The 21967-nt window shown below is 47.2% G+C and overlaps 1 long non-coding RNA gene across 12 annotated transcripts in view; it reads left to right on the forward strand.

Annotated features, from left to right (window-relative positions):
* Nucleotides 1-21967, forward strand: part of LOC115090657 — a 117965-nt gene that overhangs the window by 54083 nt on the left and 41915 nt on the right. The window lies entirely within an intron of this gene.

The following is a 21967-nucleotide window of genomic DNA, read 5'->3' on the forward strand; positions in this document are numbered from 1 at the left end:
TCTTGTTCCTGTCTTGCACTGCCTTTCTGTTAACTTGCCTTGACCGCCCTGCCTTGTCTGTCTTGGCCTGATTCATGGTTCTGACCTCTACTACCGATACTGATTACTCTCTTGCCTGCTGCCTTGTTCTGAACTCTGCTACAGACTCCGGCTATTCCTCTGGACTTTTGCCTGCCCTGACCTTGACTTGGACCTGGATACTGATTCTCGCTGCCTGCCCCTAACCTTGACCTGGACTTCGACCATGCCTATGTGCTGCCAACCCTGATGAGGCACTCGCCTAAGCCCTGCCAGCCCTTGCAATCCAAGGGCTCAAACTGTGGGGAATGGAGCTGGTAAAGGTGACGTTCCAGCTCCAGTCCCAGTAAAGGTGTGTCTACCAGCTGTCAGCATGGGCCTAGTGGATTCACCTACTATGCTGTGTCAACCACGTCACAGCCCATGGGCTCACATAAGTGACAAAAAGATGTCTCATTGTAATTTGAGTTGGCCAAATTAGTTGTAAGCTGCCAAGCTGGCTCCACAAACTGGGAATAATCATGCACCAGAATAACGGGGTATGGGAGCTCAGGAAGTATTCCCACTTCTATACTGGCTTGCTCCGCCAGAGTCGTCAGTACAAAATGACTGGTTGGGTACCGTTGCTGATCCCCATGTATGCAGGCAGGTGTCACCTTCTTCTTGTAGTCGATATGTACTCTCAGGGCTAACTCAACTGGGGGTCACGAAGTCACTGTTGCGGCCGTCGCACTCAGACGGCTTCGTCCCACATGCCTCACCTCAATATTTGCTTTCTCCACCAGCCTCGGGAAAATGGTGACCGCCGCGTCTGCTTGCCACACTCCCCGGCGTCCCCGGAACGGCTATGGCAAGGCATTTTGCCATGATTCACCTGAGGGCCTCCTAGGGTGCACGTGCGTGCGCTACCCACATCTTTATTCCAAAGTTGGCGCGAACGTCGGGGGCGTCCCCCTCGAGTGACGTCACAACATCCGGGTATTTAGGTTGCCCATTTGCTGACTGACTTTGAGTTAGCAAGGATTGGACTCGTCCGGTCTAAGCTGCTCTGCCGCTTCTTGCTGCTGCTGGAAGCTCTCTCTACCTTCCGGGGTTCTACTAACTTGGGTACCCGCTCCTCGGGGGCCCTATGCTTCCTTCCAGGTGGCTATCCGATATCCAGGTACTCGCTCTTCAAGGGCCTGAGCTGTCTACCTTGGTGCCTGCTACTATTACTTCTACCTGCTGGGAACTCCACCAATACAGCTACAAGAGTGTGAGTAATCTAACATCTACCAGTCTGTCTCACCTACAGCTCCTCATTGGAAACCTGTATCAGAGCTCCCTGTACCACCATTGTGGGACGGGTCTCCTCAGCCGAGGACCCAAGATTGCTGCTGCAGGAATCTACTCACTACTGTCACCTCTGGTGAACTCTACAAGCTGTACAATAAAAACTATCTCTGTGTTTGTGCATCTTGAGTCTAGCCTGGTACTGCAGTTCCCCATGGGGCTCCTCCCTGTGGGAGTGGCCATCACTGCAGCACCTAAGAATCCACCAAACACCTCAAAACCATAACAGTCACTAAGCCCTAAACAAGAAATATCAATGAAATTACAGCTGTGAGGCATCATTAGATTGCCATTCAAAATGTATTCTCAATCCAGGGACATTCCATGGCAACATGTCCTCTCTCTCTCAACAGTAGAAGCATGCCTGTGAATTTAGACCCAGTGATCGTCCCTTCTCTGGACATTTTACTTCACTTCTGCAGACTTTAGGACCCAGTGCTGACCGTCCTTGCAGTCTGGGGGGCTCCAGTCCTGGTTGTGCTTGATGGAAGGCATCAACAGCTTCTATGGCAGACTTGAATGTAAGCTTTGAATGCTGACGCACTCACTGTTGCATGGCTGGTTGCAGACCCTCTACAAACTGCTCTAAGAGAATAAGGTTGGCCACTTCTGTGCCAGTCTTCCATTCTAGCTGATGCCACTTCCATTCTATGTCTTATAAACAATAGAAGAGGTTCTGTGGACTCTCTCCTGGATGAAGTTTTCCCTGCTGGAACTATTCTTGGTATGCTTCTGGGGTGTACCCTGCTCTCTCTCGCATGGCAGCTTTAACCTCTGCATAGCTGGCCCTTCCATCCAGATTTGCAGCTTAAAAAGCAGCTTGGCTGCTGCCTGTCAGTAAATTTCCCAGATAGGTGGTCCAAGCAGCCTCAGGCCAACCTGTCTGCCTAGCGGTTCTTTCAAAATTCACTAGGAAGCAGTCTGGGTCTTCCCCGGAGGCCTATTTGAGGTATCATGGGGTTCGCCTGGGTAGGCTGGACTATAACTACTTGTAGGATTTCTACCAGCCCTAGCCAGGAGGCCTGTTGTTTACTCATTTGTTCCTGTAGTACTTGGTGCTGGTAGGGTTGCCAACTTTAAACTGTGAAAATTCTGAACCCTTGGATACACAGTCACAGAGTAAACTTTTCGCCTATGTCCTTCCACACAGCTATTTTAAACTTTTATTAATGGCTTTATTACTAGAAAACTGTGCACAAAGTGTGGTGCAACCAAATGATCCCAAATATAGAAATACCAATAGCATTCCATTAGAACAATCAGGAAAACTACAATTACTTAACAACTGCCACCCCCACCATTAGGAAAACCTATCTTTTTCTTTTTTTTTACCTTATATCACACACCTTGACCCTCCACTGCCATCCCAGGACTGGTACAAGGATATTAGATGTCCTAGGGCCTACGCAAAGTTTACAGCCTTGTGTGACCCTCTGCCCCCAGCCCTCCCTACACACACAATTAAAAGGTTATGCAGTTATTGTAACAGATTTTACACAGAAAAAGACATTCAAAGTACAGTCTTCTGAGGTAAAAGTATCACTTCCAATATGCACATTCTATTTACATGCATTGCTGTGGGGCCAACCAGAAAACTCTGCAGAAAAGACACTTGGAACCCATATGGATTTAGGTCTTTTGTAACATGTGTTGGGTGTAGGCTTGGCCACCAGAAAGCCATAAGTAAACTGAATTACAATTACAATATAGTACTCCTCCCAAACCAAAACCACACTAATTGCCAGCACTCAAAAAATAAAAACCCTACCTAAGAAAAGGCAATACTGCAAATATTATACAAGGTCCAAAAAATACCAATTCATCTCCTAATTAGGAGAGCAGAACAAGCCAAGCTGCTATAGATTCCTACACAAAAAGTACATGCTAGTAGAATACCTCACCTTCGCCACACATGCAGAACACAAACTCTCACCAAATAGAGAATAAAGAGACCATAAAGTATAAATAGAAATGTGCAGACAAAAACAGAACTGGAAACTGCAACAAGCCAGCCTTTGTACAATATGTAGTTCAAAAATGGAAAAAACAAACATCTTCATTCCTCATAAAACAAATAATAAAACCAAGAAATATAAAAACCTTAATATTGAAACCATTCCAATAAAAAGAATACACATTTCAAAACAGTTATTTGGCTAATATCTAATAATTAATAACTCATATTAACATTTAAAAAAATCTACCAAGCATCAATAAAACATGTATGGCTCTACTGAATGACGGTATATAAAACTCATCAAATAAATAAACAAATAAATAAATGTCAAAACAGCATACACATCTAATAACATTCAATATCTAATAGGGGTAAAAAATAAAAATAAAAACCCCAGCTCTCCATACCTGAGTTTTTTGATTTTCAGTTGTTGATTAGTGGGGGAGAGGGAGAGAGGGAGGGTACACACTTTATCCTCTCTCATATACACAAACTCCCTAATATACATATTTATTCTGTCTCATACACATGTTGATTCTCGTGCACACTCCTTTCTCTCACAGACGAACACACAGACTCTTACAATCATTGGTTTTCTCTCTTTCCTTTACATACATAGTTTCTCTCACATTCACTGGCTTTCTCTCTCTCTCTCTCGCTCACACACACAAGCTCTCACACATTCATTGTATCTCTCTCCTTTACACACACAGGCTCTCACACATTCATTGGCTTTACTTCTCTCACACACACATAAGCTCTTTTACATTCACTGACTCTCTTTTCCTCAAATACACACACACACACACACACACACACACAGAGGATTTCACACTCACTAGCTTTCTCTTCCACAGACACACACAGGCTCTCTCATACTCGACTCTCTCTCCTTCCCTCATACACATACTGACTCTCTCACACATACTCACTGGTTCTCTCTTACACACACAGGCTCTCATGTATTCACTGGCTGTCTCTCCCTCACACCCATACAGGCTTCTATCACACTCCCCTCACTCCCCTCACTCACTCACACATACACACTCAAAGGTTCTCTCACCCCACCAGGCTTTTTCACACTCACTGACTCTCCCTCATACACACTTTCTCTCCCTCAGACAAACACACAAGTTCTCTCACATTCACTTACTCTCCCTCAAACACACACACACACAGGCTCTAACACTTACTGGCTATCTCTCTGTCTCTCTCTCTCTCTCTCACACACACACACACACACACACACACACACACACATACACTCATTCTCTCTCCCTCATACATTGTTGCGACCGTCGCTGCTCGACGTCCTCACTCCGCTCTCTTTACCTCTGTGGCGACTCCCTCCGGGTCTGATGGATGGCTGGCTGCTGCGGTGTCTCCATGCCATCTCCCTCCGGCGTCCCCGGACTGGCTCGATGTTGCAGATCCGCCATGTTGCCTGAATACCTAGGGCGTGCGCTCTGATTGAAGTACCAGCAAGAGCACGAACCTCAGGGGTGTCCCCCTGAGATGACGTCATCCGCTTCCAATATTTAAAGGTCTCTATTTCACTATCTAACTGAGTTAGCAAAGGGTTGGGTATGGGAATGTGTCTTGCTACCTACGGACTACTCCCCCCAAGCTACTCTGCCTCCTCGGACTTACCAGAGGTACCCGCTCCTCGGGGGCCTCGCTCTTTTTCTTTACTTCAGATTACAAATAGCAACCGGTACTCGCTCCTCGAGGGCCCATGTTCCTGGACACTCTGAAGATTCTCTACTGCTTGGAAGCTATTGCTGCTACAAACAATTGTGAGTTACCATCACTCTCTCAGAGCTTTCCCTGGAACCAGGAACTCACTCATCGAGGGCCTAAACCTTTCCAGCTCCTGAGCTTCCTTGAGACCTTACGTGAGTTTTGTCATCTACTTCTGTTCATGAACTCTGCCTACTCTGCCTATTCACTTTCTACAGTTTCTCAACAGCTCAGCCATCCTGGATCGCTGTTCCAGTACCTGAGGGACTACAGCCCTGCCGGGCATATCAGCTCACTACTGCCACCTCTGGTGGTTTCAAAAACTTGTTTAATAAAAGAACTAATATGTGTCTGTCTGTTATCGATCTCCTCATGGAGAGGGAGGAGTTAGCAATCTATTAGAAATCTCCTCCTGTAGAGGGAGGAGCTAGCAATCTGTTATGGATCTCCTCCTGGAGAAGGAGGAGTTAGCACACTGTTATCAATCTCCTGCTGCTAGGAGTAGCAATCTGTTAGAAACTGCTCCTCAGGGAGCACCCCGCCAAGGGGAGGAGTTGGCAATCTGTTATAAGTTCGCCAGAGAGTAGCAATCTGTTATGGATCATCCTGCCAAGGGGAAGAGCTAACAATTGTAATACTCTGTAGGCGAAGTTAATGATCTGTAGTGGTTGGCTTCCCACAGAGTGGCAGTCTGTATAATACCGCTCTAGTAGTGTAAGGAAGGAACACTTAATGTAAATTGGTGAATCCCTGGGCCGATGGCAGATGACAGCACCGCCAGGAGGATATCCTGAGAGGGATCACCGGCTAGGCTGGAGTATGGAGACAAACATAGATAGTTCTTTATTAGACAGGAAGTAGAACCACCAGAGGTGGCAGTAGTGAGCTGCTGTGCCTGGCAGGGCTGAAGTCCCTCAGATACTGGAATTGTGGTCTCTGGGTTGCTGAGCTGTAGAGAGAGACTATAGGTAGTGAGTAGACAGGGTATGCTGGATACATAACCAGTAGTGGATGATACACTCACAATTGTAGATATCTGTAATGGCTTCTATGCAACAGAGAGTCTTCAGTATATTCAGGAACAGGAGCCGTAGGCGAGTACTGGTTCCTATATGCAGTCTGGAATGAGAACTCACAATTCACAATATCTGTGTTTGAGATGGCTTCTGGAATAGAAGAGAGTCTTTGGAGAGTATTAGGAACATAGACCCTCGTGGAGCGAGTACCGGTTCCTATCAGCAATCTATAATAGTAATTCACAAGATATAGGTATATGATAGCTTCTGAAAATAGAAGAGAGTCTGTGAAGGGTTTTAGGAACATGGGCCCTCGTGGAGCGAGTACTGGTTCCCATCTGCAATCTGAAATAGTAGTGCACCAGATATAGGTATGCGATAGCTTCTGATATAGAAGAGAGTTGAGAAGGGATTTAAGAACCTGGGCCCTTGTGGAGTGAGTACCGGTTCCTATCTGCAATCTGCAATAATGACTCATGATCTCCGTACCTGCAATAACATCTTAGACAGAAGGGAGTCTTCGGAGATTAGGAACATAGGCCCTCGTGGAGCGAGTACCGATTCCTATCTGTAATAGAACTCACAGTGTTCACATCTGCGATCGCTTCCAGGTAATCAGGAGTCTTCTGAGCATTCAGGGACGTAGGCCCTCGAGGAGCAAGTACCGGATCCCGTCTTAGCAATCTGAAATCAAGAAGAGAGAGCGGGGCCCCCGAGGAGCGGGTACCCCTAGGTAAGTTTTTGGAGGCAGAGCAGCGGAGAAAGAATTCCCCTTGCTAACTCGATTCGTAGTTGCAAACAAAGACCTTTTAAGTTGGAAGCGGATGATGTCACTACGGGGGGACGCCCCCAAGGTTCGCACCCTTGCCGGTTCAAACTCTGGAGCGCACGCGCACGCACGCCCTTAAGTCATCAGGAACATGGTGGATCCGCAGCGTCAGGCCAGCCCGGGGATTCCAGGGAGAAGCCGCGAGGAGAAGCCGCGGCAGCATCTGTCCATCAGACCTGAAGGGAGTCACCACTAAGAAGCAAGGGCGAGAACAGGCATGAATGCAACAGTACCCCCCTTGAAAGGGCGGTCTCCTCTTCTGGTACCAGGTTAAGTACCAAGGATGCGTGAGATGGAACTGATGAAGCATCTCTTTATCCAATAGGTCTGAGGCTCCCAAAGATGGATTCGGGGCCAAAGCCCTTTACAGGCAAACAAAACTCAGCCTACGTTCAAACATCCAGGATCTCTAAATTCTTGAATTCAAGTTCGAATATTCACAAGGATAGATGGATGTTGAGATTTTAAGAATCTCGCAGAGTGTATAATGAAGTCAGCAGTAATGAGAGGGCTGCCGTGGACATCACTAAGGTTTCAGTGGAAGTAGTGATGTAGAAACTTGTCCAAAATCCACTTCTGATTGGCTCTTCCGCAGGATGCTGGAAGAGAGATGATGGCAATGCCAGCAAAACAAATAGGCTGATGGTTGGAGATATCTTCATCCCCAGAATCAACAGTGCTGTAAACCTCCAGCATGATGTCCGAGTAAACCAAACGTAAAGTTGATAATCAGAGATCTCTTCTTCTTCAGAATCAACAGTGCCATAGACCTCCGGGCATGACTTCCGAGTAATCCAAACGTAAAGTTGATAGTCAAAGATATCTTTTTCTTCGGAATCAACAGTGCCATAGACCACCGGGCATGACTTCCGAGTAATTGAAACGTAACGTTGATAGTCAGAGATATCTTCTTCTTCGGAATCAACAGTCCCATAGGTAGTAGGGCACAACTTCCGAAAGAACCAATTGCGGAAGCTGGTAGCTAGAGATGTCTTCTTCTTTGGAACTGATGGTAGCACCAGCAGACAACCAGGCTGGTAAATAGAGATATCTTCTTCTTTGGAATCAACAGTACTGTAGACCTTCAGCACGACTTCCAAGTGGGTAGAATGTAATGGATATCTCAAAATTGTAATCCAGGAAGACATTAAAGATGTAGAGTGCCACCTAGCTATGGCGCGCATAGCAACTGCTATGAAAACAGCAGGAAATAGAAAAACTGCTGGTGATGTTGATAAGATCCTCAAAAGAAGTGGTGGTAAAAACAATCATCCAAGACTCACTTCAAATTGTGATACAATAGTGGATCTTTAAATTTGTTGAATGGACTCCTCAGATTTTCCACAAAATGTCTAAGATTAAAGTTGCTTCCTGCCCCTGAGTCCTTCAGGGCAGGGGTTTGAACCGTCATTGGTTCAGGGATCACAGAGACTGGACAAGAGAGTGGAGGAGATATATATGCTGTATAGCCCAAGAACAGTCCTCCCCCGGGACTCAGGCTTGTCTGTTTCTCGGATGAATAGGACAAGCAAAAACATCATGGCCTGGCTGACCACAGTACATGAACAGGCCATTCTTCCTTCTAAATCTTCTCTCTTTAGAGGTCGTGACCGTGACCAGGTTCCTTCGGTTCATTCTTCTCCACAGCAGGAGGTGCTGTACCCCCTCACAGTGCAGGAGCACTGGTTAGCTTCAACCCAGGTAACACCTTAGGCCTAAGTTCGTTCACCTTGTCTTGAGCCGCCAGTCAATCCGAGTAGCTAAGGCTATTAATTCTTCCAGCGAGTCAGGTGTCTGACGAGCAGCCAGCTCATCCTTTACACGGGTGTCCAGTAGAGATGTGAATCGGAACCGGAATCGGTTCCGATTCCGATTCACATCGTTAATTTTTTTTAGTGAGGCCCGATTGCATTTTTGTTTATCGGCTGCACCCGAGCCGATAAACAAAAAACCCACCCCGACCCTTTAAAACTGACCCCTTAGCTTCCCCCACCCTCCCGAAACCCCCAAAACGTTTTACAAATACCTGTTGATCTAGCGGAAGTCCCGGGAGCGATCTCCCGGTCTCGGGCCGTTGACTGAGCAAATAAAAATGGCGCCGATGGCCCTTTGCCCTTACCATGTGACAGGGTATCCGACAGAAGGGAGTCTTCGGAGAATAGGAACATAGGCCCTCGTGGAGCAAGTACCGATTCCTATCTGTAATAGAACTCACAGTGTTCACGTCTGCGATCGCTTCCAGGTAATCAGGAGTCTTCTGAGCATTCAGGGACGTAGGCCCTTGAGGAGCGAGTACCGGATCCCGTCTTAGCAATCTGAAATCAAGAAGAGAGAGTGGGGCCCCCGAGGAGCGGGTACCCCTAGGTAAGTTTGTGGAGGCAGAGCAGCGGAGAAAGAATTCCCCTTGCTAACTTGATTCGTAGTTGCAAGCAAAGACCTTTTAAGTTAGAAGCGGATGACGTCACTACGGGGGGACGCCCCCAAGGTTCGCGCCCTTGCCGGTACAAACTCTGGAGCTCATGTGTGCGCGCGCGCACCCTTACGTCATCAGGAACATGGCGGATCCGCCGCGTCAGGCCAGCCCGGGGATTCCAGGGAGAAGTGGTGAGGAGAAGCTGCGGCAGCATCTGTCTGTCAGACCCGAAGGGAGTCGCCACAAAGGTAGAGAGGGTGGAGCGAGGGGGAGAACAGGCATGAATGCAACACTATCTCCATACTCAAGCCTAGCCAGTGGTCCCTCTCGGGATCTCCTCCCAGGGGCGTGGTCATCTGCCACCAATCCAGGGATCCACCCACAACTATATCAGATTCATTACAGATTGCTACTCCTTAGCAGGACGATATCTGAGACACTACAAGATTGCTGACTCCTCCTTCTTTAGGAGCCTATAAGAACAGATTGCCACTCGCAGTCTAACAGCAGATTTATTACATACATATACCAGGCACTCTCCCTCATATACACTTTCTCTCCCTCAGACACACACAGGATCTCTCACATTCATGACTCTCTCTCTCACAATCACTGGCTTTCTTTCCCACAGATACACGCAGGCTCTCTCACACTCACTGGCTCTCTCTCCCTTACACACACACAAGGCACTTTATGTTCCTTATATACTTTCTCTCTTTCCCACACAGACAGGCTCTCACATTCACTGACTTTTTCTTCCACACACATATAAAGGCTCTCTCCTTCTGCTCCCTATCCTCTCCTCCCTCCTTCTCTCTCTCTCCTCCCCCCTCTCTCCTTCCATTCACCTCAATAGGCTCTCTCATCCAGGATTCCTCTGCTTCAGCACACTGGCAGCCTCACTGGACCTCTTGTTCCTGCCATGGGCAGGAAGGAAGATGTGCCCCATTAGGCCTTTTTATGTTGTGTCGCAGCAGGAGGGGAGGTATGGATAGGTCCTGCTGGGCTGCTTCTTGTTGTGCCATAGGTGGGTTGAGGGGGAGATGCTAAGGACCCTATTGGGTCTTTTCCTGTTGTATGGCATGCTGTCAGCAGGTGGAAGGGAAGGGAGATACCGATAGCTCTGCTGAGCCTCTTACTGTTGCGCGGAAGGTGAGATAGAGAAGAAGCGGCGGGCCGTGTTGGGCCTATTTCTGTTGTTCCGTGGGCAGGAGAGGAGAGATAATGAATGCCTTGCTGGGCTTTATGCTGTTGTGCCGCAGGTAAGAGGGGATCCCTTAGCTGACGAAGACAGCAGTGAGAAGAGGCATGTGCAAGGCTGCAAGCAACTCCTCCATAGTAGTGTAGCACCAACTTTGGAGTTAAACCACAGCCACTTCAGGCACGGGTTTGAAATGTGGCTGCTGCGCTGGCTTGGAGGGTTAAAATCTGGACAATTTCCAGACATTTTATTTTTTTATATAATTATATCCTTATTGGATTTAAATCATATTACAAGAAACATGAAACATGATATAAAACAAGAGAAGGAAAAATATACATATACGAGATCAGTACAGGTAAAGAAAGCAAGCCACATCTTTCTAAGTACAGTCCACATTATCTTGGAACTGGCCATTAAAGGAACATTTCAAACAGTGCTAATCTCTACCTCTACAATCAGTAGCTAGCATTATTAAGAAGACAAAATGTCTCCAGGTGCATTGGGTCCACAAAAAGAAACTTTTTTTTTTTTTATATCTTACTATACATTTACATGGAAATTTTAAGCAGTACATAGCTGCTAGAGACAAAACGCGAGGCTTAAGTTATAAGAATTGCTTTTTCTTAATCTGTGTCTCCCTAAATACATCTACCTTTTGACCACAAAATAAATTATGCTTATATTTAAAATATTGTTTAAAGAACAATTCTTTATCAGCGGTCAATGCAAAGGAAGTTTGCAAAAATAAAGAAAGATCAGGACTCAAAACAGGATGCAAAACATCTGCATCCCCTTCCTCACTACCAGGTGTTATCTTTTTATCAGGTATATAATAGAAATTAAATAACAGGAATTTCTTCTCTGGCAGGAATTGCAATGTTTCAACCACATACTTCTTAATGTATTCTTCCCCTGAAATCAGGCAAAAATGTGTTGGTGTTTGAGGTAGTTATGGGTGGATCCTTGGGCTGGTGGCAGATGACCACGCCCCCGGGGGAAGACCCTAAGAGGGACCACCGGTCAGGCTCAGAGTATGGAGACAGACACACACTAGTTCTTTTATTAAACAATATATTGAACCACCAGAGGTGGCAGTAGTGAGCTGAAAGTGCCCGGCAGGGCACTTTCAGCTCAGATACTGGAACAGCAGATACTGGAACAGCAATCCTGGATAACTGAGCTGTAGAGAAGCTGAATATAGTGAGTAAGCAGAGTATGCAGAGTTCAGGAACAGAACTTTGATGGTAACACTCACACAATAGTCTCTAGAAGTAGTCCAGGTGTTGGAATGAGTTAGGCCCTCGAGGAGCAGGTACCTGGTTCCAGGGAAAACTCTGAGAGAGAGATGGTAACTCACTGGTGTAGTAGGCAGTGATGACTTCCAGGCAGAATAAGTATTCTGCAACCAGTCTGGGAACATGGGCCTCGAGGAGCGAGTACCGGTTCCAGACTGTGACCTGAAAAACAAAGAGAGAGCGAGGCCCCTGAGGAGTGGGTACCCCTGGTAAGTCCGAGGAGGCAGAGTAGCATAGAATGAATCCTTGCTAACTTGATTAGTTAGCCATTTCTAAGACCTTATATATCCGGTACTGATGACGTCATCTCAGGGGGACTCCTGAGGTTCACGTCATTGCTGGTACATCAGTCGGGGCCAAGCCGCACGCGTGCCCTTAGGCCCTTGTGAAACATGGAGGATTGCAGCATCAAGCTGCTCCGGAGGTGCCGGAGGAAGATGGCAGAATGATGCCGTGGCAGCCAACCTTCCATTTGAGCAAGAGGGAGTTGCCAAGGAGGTGAGGAGAGTGGAGTGGAGACATCGAGCAGCGACGATCGCAACAGTAACCCCCTTCAAAGGGCGATTTCCTCTTCGGGTACCAGGCTTAGGTTTTGAAGGATGCGTGAGGTGGAACTGATGAAGCATCTCTTTGTCCAGAATATTGGTCTGAGGCTCCCAAGAGTTTTCTTCAGGACCAAAACCTTCCCACTTTAGAAGGTATTCAAAAGTCTTGCCTCTTTTACGAACATACAAGACCTCTTCAACTTTGAATTCTAAGTCGTCTTCTGCATTGAAGACAGGTGGATCTTTTGGAAGAAATTTCGCTGAGTATGAGTGGTTTTATATGAAAGCGTGGAAAGCGTTATGAATATCAGCAGCAGTGGATGAGCTGCTGGGACATCACTGAGCTTCAGTGGAAGTGGCGGTGTTGGGAAACGTCCATAGACCACTTCAAAAGATGACACAGTAGTGGATCTTCCAGCTTGATGGAGGGACTCCTCACGTCTTCCATTAGATGTCTGCGAATGAAGTTTCCTTCTGCCCCTGGGTCCATTGAGGCAGGAGTCTGAACCATGACCGGTCATGAGTCCAAGAGACTGGAATGGAAAGCGGAGAAGTGGGCGCGGTATGGACTAAGAACAGTCCTCCTGCAGGACTTAGGCCCGTCTGTTTTCCAGACGAATGGAGCATGTAGAGACATTATGGCCGGGCTGACCACAGTACATGCAAAGACCGCGCTTCTTCCGAAGTCATTTTTCTTTGGAAGTAAAATGTCCATGACCAAGTTGCATTGATTCATCTTTATCTACAGATAAATTACTGGAACCATCCGAGGTGCAGATATGGCACTAGCCTGTTTCAACCCAGGTAACACCTTGGGCCGGAGTTCCTTCATCTTGTCCTAGAGCCGATGATCAATCCGAGTGGCCAAGGCTACTAATTCGTCCAGCGAGTCAGGTGTTTCGCAAGCAGCCAGCTCATCCTTTAAACGGGTATCCAGGCCTCTGCAAAAGAGTGTCTTGAGACATTTGGGGTCCCAGCTAAGTTCTGCCGCAAGAGTTTTGAACTCAATGGCAAATTCAGCCAATGATCTCCTGCCTTGCTTCAGTTCCACCAAAGTAGAACCGGCTACAGCAGTATGAGCAGTGTCATTGAAAACGGATTTAAACAAGTCCATAAATCCTTCTATGTTCTGCAAAGTGGGGTCCTTGTGCTCCCACAAGGTAGATACCCAACACAAGGCCCTACCATCCAGGTATGAAAGGATGTAGGTGGTCTTAGAAAGAACCGTTGGAAATAAAGATGGCTGTAAGGCAAAGTGCATGCAGCACTGGTTTAAGAAGCCCCGGGCCTTCTGGATTTCACCAGAAAAGCGGATAGGAGCCGCCAGTGGTACAGCAGTTTTTAAAGTTACCTCCTGTAACTGACCTTCTTGGTTGCAAGCTGTGCCTTGAATCTTCTGTGTGTGTAGCTGATGAAACGCTGAAGTAAGTTTCTCCAAGGCATCTTGCTGCTCCACAATGCGCTGGGCCAGGCCCGGTATGGCCTGCAAAGCACTGAGTTGTGCCGGATCCATGGAGTTAGCAATCTGTTGGTGTTTGAGGTAGTTGTGGGTGGATCCTTGGGCCGGTGGCAGATAACCACGCCCCCGGGGGAAGATCCCGAGAGGGATCACTGGGCAGGCTCAGAGTATGGAGACAGACACACACTAGTTCTTTTATTAAACAGTATATTGAACCACCAGAGGTGGCAGTAGTGAGCTGGAAGTGCCCAGCAGGGCTGTAGTCCCTCAGGTACTGGAACAGCGATCCTGGATAACTGAGCTGTAGAGAAGCTGAATATAGTGAGTAAGCAGAGTATGCAGAGTTCAGGAACAGAACCTTGATGGTAAAACTCACACAATAGTCTCTAGAAGTAGTCCAGGTGTTGGAATGAGTTAGGCCCTTGAGGAGCGAGTATCTGGTTCCAGGGAAAGCTCTGGGAGAGAGATGGTAACTCACTGGTGTAGTAGGCAGCGATGACTTCCAGGCAGAATAAGTATTCAGCAACCAGTCTGGGAACATGGGCCCTCGAGGAGCGAGTACCGGTTCCAGACTGTGACCTGAAAAATAAAGAGAGAGCAAGGCCCCTGAGGAGTGGGTACCCCTGGTAAGTCTGAGGAGGCAGAGTAGCGTAGAATGAATCCTTGCTAACTCGATTAGTTAGTGATTTCTAAGACCTTATATATCCGGTACTGATGACGTCATCTCAGGGGGATGCCCCTGAGGTTTGCGCCATTGCTGGTACATCAGTTGGGGTCGCACCTCGTGTGCGCCCTTAGGGCCTTGTGAAACATGGCGGATTGCAGCGTTGAGCCGCTCCGGAGACGCCAGAGGAAGACGGCAGAATGACGCCGTGGCAGCCAACCTTCCATTTGAGCAAGAAGGAGTCACCAAGGAGGTTAGGAGGGCAGAGTGGAGACATCGAGCAGCGACGATCACAACAGAATGAGGAAAATTCAACAGATGAAAGTTGTTAGACCTAAGTCCATTTTCAAGTATTTCACATTTAGCATAAAGCAATATCTTGTCTTTTATACCTACATTAGGCATTGACTGCAAATTGGTAATAGAGGTGGACTGAGCAGACACTTTAGTTTCTAAGGATAAAAATGTAGCACACACTTCCTGCAGTTTATTGCTGGTATCCCTGGAAAACTGCCATAATTGAGTAACAGTACTAGACAATTTAGAATCTATACCCACAACAAATTTCCAAATGTCCTTAAGGTGTTGGTGACAAATTTGTCTCTCCCCATTGCACCACCAATGGAAACTTGCATAGGAGTTGGAATTGGAATGACTTCCTTCCTGACATTTGCCAGTTCAATATTTGATTCCAATAAGCAGTCAGTGTGTCCCAGCAAAGGAGAGGTAATTACAGTTACCTGATCAAAAAAACCCTCTTGCGATATATTAGCTGGCATAACCAGAATAGGAGGTGGAGATCGATCTTCAGGACTCAAGGAGGTATCCTCCAGATCTGTACTCATGTTTTCATGCAGAGATGAATTGGAGTATATAACATGGTGATCCACTGAACCAGAAATAGGAGTTGAGCTAAAGGCTAAGGAAGGAAAAGAAATCTTTCCCTTCCTCTTTTACCCCATCCTTAGCTGGCAAAACAGCAATCAAAAACTCAGCATAAGGGGCGAGCCAGTGGTGCACACTGCTGGGCGTCTCCTTTAGTAGGCCCCTGGTGCGATGATGTCATCAGTGTTGGGTAGCCTTGATGACCCCAGGTGGGCTCTTTCTATGGGTCCAGGCAGCGACATGGTAGGCGGCTCACTTCTGGGTACAGTTGCAGGACCTGCTCCCTTTGCCATTCCCAACAAGCCGGCAGAGATGAGGTACAATGAGGCCTTATGTGCTACCCGCTTTGTCAATGAATGCATCTCAAAAGTCGCTTTCGCTGTTTGGACAAGATGGGTGGAGCTTTAATGTATGCCCCACCCAAAGTTGCAGATATAATGCTGCTTTGCTGTGTCTTCCATAATATTGCTCTATGCCATAGACTACGAATGAATTTAGTTCCTGATCTTCCCCCGGCTCCCCCATGATTTCCCCGCATGACTCGCGGACACCATGCTGAGTGGCAGCCATCACCTACCACATCCTCACCTACCACATCCTCTTCCAGGGAAGGGAGGCCAGTAGACTGTTAGCAGCTGTTCTCCTCTCTATCATCTCTCTTTCTCTCACTGCTTCTCTGTGAAGGTCACTGTGTTACAGAAAACATGTATATCTACTCAGGATTCATCTTGACATTGGAGCAGTAGACTGTAGTTGGAAAACAGTTGTGAAAGTAAAGATTACATCAAATACATGTGGCTGCCATTATGTGTTCTGCTCGATAGTGACACTAAAAGATGCATGTGTGGCACAACAGTTTGTGGCCTAGCTGGCACCGTGTGGCTTGCCACCCCTCTCCAGTGGACCCCCATCCTAGTGCTCACATGTTGATGAGATAATGCCACAAGTGTGATGCCACCCAGAGCCAGTGCAAGGGTATAAAGCGCCTTAGGTGAATCTTCTGCCTTGCGCCCGCTCACCCTCCCTCATTGTGCCACCCCCTACCGGCTCGAGTCAAACTAGTTTGACTCGAGCCAGTAGTCAGGTTGGTTGAGGACGGATGGATCGCTCATCGGTCGGCAGCAAGATAGAAGAGATAGCTGCTGCAGTGGCGGCGGGACTGGAAGCTCAGCAGCTGCTGGCAGGATATTTCACCGACGACTGACGAGTGAACTGTCCATCTTAACCTGATCTGACTACTGGTTTGAGTCAAATTAGTTTGACTCGAGCTGGTAGGGGGCGCGAAGGACGGGTCACTCAGTCGTCGGTGAAATATCCTGCCGGCAACTGCTGAGCTGCCACTACCGCTGCTGTGGCAGCAGCTGTCTCTTCTCTCTTGCTGCTGCGGCTGCTGCCCCTGGGACCCTGGTGCCCTAGGCCCCTGCCTAGTTTGCCTAGTGCTTCCTCCGGCCCTCATGCCACCCCAGCTACTCCTGGAGCATGGAGAGTTCAGCTCTAGAAATGCTGTACATCTCAAATACCTCTGAAGCTTAAAGGCAAACCTAAAAGTACAGGTAGACAGTTTAAAGTTTCACTGACAGATTTCTCAATTTACTGCCTCATTCCGTAGTAGAGAAACATGTGCATGTGAGGTCATACACCTGTACTAGGTAGGCTTACTGTCACATGGGAGTGATAAGACACAGCTGACACCACAGCCTCACCAGTTTCAGAGCTACTGCAGACTAGGTTTCTCAACTAGATCCAGATTTACAGGTCATGTTGATCCAGTCCTGGTATTGCTCCCATGCATGCAGGTATTGATAGTCTTGGTTTCGCTCAGAAAAACTATAGGGAAGATCGATGAAATCCTAGCATGTAATGGGTTCCTAACCAGGACCGGATTTAACTGTCCTGAAATTTGCAACCAGTTGGCAAGCCTATTGCAGACATCAGAGTGCTGTAGTAGCATATATTCCCTTACATTCCCTGACACTGATGCACCATACTACACCTAACAATGCAATGTAATGTACACATGATCATGTACAGAAGGTGAGGGCTTTGCCCATCATTATCTCATTTAGGTTCTATTACCTTCTCGGGTAGCCAACACCAGGATGCACGTCTGGCTCTGTGAAGGCAGGATTGGGAATCAGATGGTGTCCTGCCTTCACTTGTATTTTCCAATGACATCTGAGATGTCACTGTCACAGTATAGATTCTAAGCTCTCTTATAGCAACCACATCTCTTCTGAGCAAAGGTAACCATCATAGAAGGCAAAGGTAAGTTGTGTTTGAACCTCCTGGCTTCAACTCAGCCATCACAGTTAGCCTTACTCAGATAAAGAGATGTCAGGGTGCTCTAAGGCCCGTGACTATTTTGGTTCACTGATAGGCATGCAGTGCAGCTGTATAGATGTAGGTATGTACCCTAAATTTATGGAGAGTATTTTGCTTTTAGCTATAGCTAGTATTTCTTACAGTCCTTGTGTGATTGGTGACCACCCTTAAAGCACATAGGCTGAGCACTCCTGCATCAAATAGCTTGCAGATAGTTCCATTTTCAACATCACCCTACACATTTCTGTGCTTTCATAGTTGCAGGCTCTTGCTGATCGACATTCCTGTCATGACTTGTGGGGAATCAGGAAGAGCTGCTATCTTCTAGGCTGTACCTCATGTGGTGTAAGTCACTTTTACAGTTAGTGGTGAGCAGGGCAGGTGTGCTTCTACACTGTCACTGATCTACTGTTTGTATAGCTTTGGCTAGAGAAACTGTTGTCAGTTGATGATTTAATGAGCCTACAAGCTTCCTCCATAGTGAACGATACACAGTGCTGAATGTATAGGCCTACTGCTCCCAGAGGTCTCATGTGATTGCCATGATGGCTGATGGCCTTTCAGTGTTGGTGTCTTGCCGGACACCCATTTAGTGCCACCTAAGCCCTCAAGGGGCCCATGTCAGTTCCTCAGACAAAGTATGTGTCATATATGCCTCTGACAGACATGTTTTATATGGCCAGGTATACGTAATCTGTGCTGAGGAAGTACTCAGACTACCTCATTAGAAGTTTGGGACAAGCAATGTGGTTTGAGAACAAACATTTCAGGAACGTACACATTGCCCATGTGTAGGTGCTGAAGTGCCGCAAGTAGTCCATACTCAAAAGATAAGTGTGTGACTGTGTGATAGTCCCTGTCAATCTCTGTGTCTGGGGGTACTGTTGCACTCAGAGGTTCCTCCCTCACCACAGCAATCAATATCCCAGAACAGGCAGTGTGTGTGTGCATTCACTTTGCACACACAGCTTCTGCACAGCAATGATCCAATGCTTGCACTCTTGAGAAGGGGCGCATTTGACAGTTGAGCATATGGGCATGAATGGCCTCATGCCTTGCACTCTAACAATTCCCTTAGTACGCTCACAGTTTATACTTAGTGTTGAGAGAGAGGCGGAGGTGTGAAAGTTGCCAATGTCACACGTCAGATATGCAGTCTTACATGCACGTATTAGTTGACATTTGTCTGTCATGCACAATGCTCCCCCACGCCCCACATGGATGCTTTTCCACCTAATACTTGGAGTGAGCCTAGTAGAGGCTGTGCAGGCTACCCAGAGCTTAAGCTATCACTGAGGTTTGCCACTTTAGGGAGGGAGGAAGTGGGTATTAAGAAGCTGTCCACTGAATGTGGGGATGCTGTGATGGATGGAACATGGAGTGACTATGACCACCTAATGCCATCGATGATGAGCTGATTCATGGTTTGCATGATGATGGTTTCATTGCAGTATGTTCTGAAATATCCTATCCAGGGAGTTGTGTGTGTGTGTGTGTGTGTGTGTGTGTGAGGGGTTGGTTTGATTGATGGATGGCAAAAGCCTGGTGCCAGTCCTAATTGAGAGTCTCTTTTTCCAGTCAGTGGTCTCCTTAGCCTCCCCTCAGTTGATCATATCATGCAAAGTTTACATAGAGACTGCCAGCCCAGGCCGCATAATTTGACACTAACTTTGTCCTCTGTAAACGGTGGCAGGGTAGGGCTACCTTATTTCTGCTATATGGTCACTAGCTTTCTTGTGCATACAAAGAGGTGGGGTGCCCATATGTGCTGTAGAATGTAGGGGACAGGCTTTGCTTAGCACTTTAAGTGCTTCACTTGTACAGTAACCTACCTTTCCCTTCCACATCGCTGTGTACTTCCTGACTGTTGGCACAGAGTGAGAGCTGCTGTGTGACAACTAGGGACGATGAGTGAGGGCGTATTGTTTTGTCCATAATGTCCACAGGTGAAGAGCAGAGGGCCTAGAGGGCTGCTGCTGCTGGAGCTTGGGACCAGGAAGACTTCCATAGATTGACTGCCATCCCTGTAGTGGACAGCCTTCAGGATCACCCTAACCTTTCACGCATTATACATATCCCCAAGCCATGCCAGTACAGGGATGGCTGTCCCGAACCCCCTCCAACCCACCCCAACCCTTCACATTTAATTAACTGCAACCTCCCACCATCCCGACCCCCCCCCAAGACTTGGGGGGGGGTTCCTGAGAGCGATCTCCCCCTCTCGGGCCGGCGGCTGCCAGTAATCAAAATGGCGCCGGTGGCTCTTTGCCCTTACTATGTGACAGGGGCTACCGGTGCCATTGGTTGGCCCCTGTCACCTGTGCGCCACCTGCTCCCTGCTTTGTAGTACTCCGCTGCCCGTGGTGATGCCCTGGGCTATGTTGTGCCATATCTGGCCCTTGGCTGCTTTTGAGGTCTTGGCTGCCTGTTTACCGAAGAGCTTTGCATAGTGCTGCAGGACCCCTGCAAAGACCATGTCGTTCTACTGGATGCTGAACTTGATAGCCCCGAGACGAGGGTGGCCTGCTGCCTGCCTGCCAGAAGCGAGTGCCACTTCCGCTTCTGGAGAGGTGTCCTCCCTTTCCTCACTCTCCCTCCCACTCCCCTCTCCCCTCTCCCCTCCCTTCCTCCTGCCCCTATCCTGCCAACTTCCTTCCCCTCTGCCCTCTCTCTCTATCCCTATCCTGCTGTCCTCCTCCCTCCGTCCTCGCCTGCCTATCCCCTTTCCCTCCCACCTCCTCCTATCCATTCCCTCCTGCCTCTCTCTACTCCTGTCCCTGTCCCTCCTCCTACTCCTCCTTCCACTAGCACTCTTGTCCTCCCTCGTCCTCCCTCCTCCCCCTCCTCCTCTCCTCACACCTCTCTCCCCACACTTCTCACACTCCATCCTCTCCACAACCTCCACTTACCTCCTCACTCCTCCACATACCTCACTCCTCCTCTCACTCCTCTGCACATCTCCTCCATGCACATCCTCACTCCTCCACTCACCTCATCACTCCTCCACTCCTCCTTACTCCTCCACTCCTCCTCACTCCTCCACCACCACCACCACTCCTTCTCACTCCTTCACCACCACACCTCCACACCATAAAGACAGACAAACAAACTGGACTAACAAACAAAAAAACTTTCACTCCAACAAAGAAGACAAAAGACCAAGGTAAAAGGAAATAGATGTCCCTTATTTTATCATGGGCACTATTTCCACTATATTTATAGTGATATGATGAATCTAGGTTTTGGTTGGAAAAGAGTCCATGTAGTATGGCATTGCAATAGTCTAGTCTATTGAGTATATGAGAATGGGTGAGTGTCTTCAAGTCCTTAATTTCTAAAAATGTTTTGAGTCTTCTAATGAACCATAAGAAAAAATAGGATCACTGACCTAAGAAGAGAATTTGAGTGAAGAATCTAGTGTACCCCTAAGGAAGTGACTATATTCTTCAGAGGTATTGGAGTTCCAACTATGATAGGCATAGATAAGTCCACTGGATCACTATTTCTGGTGAACCAAACAGCCTCCGATTTTTCAGGATTAACTTTAAATTTAGAGGACCGAAGCCAAGTGGCTATCTCAGAGAGGCAAATATTGAATTTAGTAAGAGGTTCCCCCCTTTTAAATCAATACTAGCAAGAATCTGAATGTCACCAGATAATTGTAGCTGCTGAAACCAGGATTGTGTATCAAAATTGCGAGTGGAGAGATAAACAAATTGAAAAGAGTAGGAGAAAGAGTTGAACTCCGGGGTACCCCACAAGTAAGTGAGTGAATAGATGATATCGAGGAATTGCAATGTATTTGGAATGTTTTTTTGTTCTAAAAAGATTTGAACCAGAGAAGGGAAGAGTCCTGAATACCAATGTCAAATAGACAGTTGAGAAGAAGCTGATGGTTTATTGTGTCGAAGGCAGTGCTAATGTCGAGAAAAACAATGCAGACAGCAAAACCTTTGTCCAAGTTTAAGCTGATTTCCGAAATCAGTGCAGTAAGGGCTGTTTCAGTACAAAAGCCTTTTCAAAAACATGATTGCTAAGGGTTTAATACTAGCGTTCTGTCAAGAAAGTAAGTTGTCCATGGACAAACTTCTCATGGATTTTTGATAATACAGGCAGATTGGAGACAGGTCTGTAATTTTCAGGTTTAGCAGAATCTAAATGTGTTTTTTTTAAAGAAGGGGCAAACTTTGGCTGCTTTTAGACTAGTAGGTAAAATACCTAATTCTAAACGTTAATGATTGCTGCTAACGGATGCAGGAGTTCTAAATCAGCATTTATTTTATGAATT

Source organism: Rhinatrema bivittatum, chromosome 4, assembly GCF_901001135.1.
Source record: "Rhinatrema bivittatum chromosome 4, aRhiBiv1.1, whole genome shotgun sequence".
Taxonomy (NCBI): domain Eukaryota; kingdom Metazoa; phylum Chordata; class Amphibia; order Gymnophiona; family Rhinatrematidae; genus Rhinatrema; species Rhinatrema bivittatum.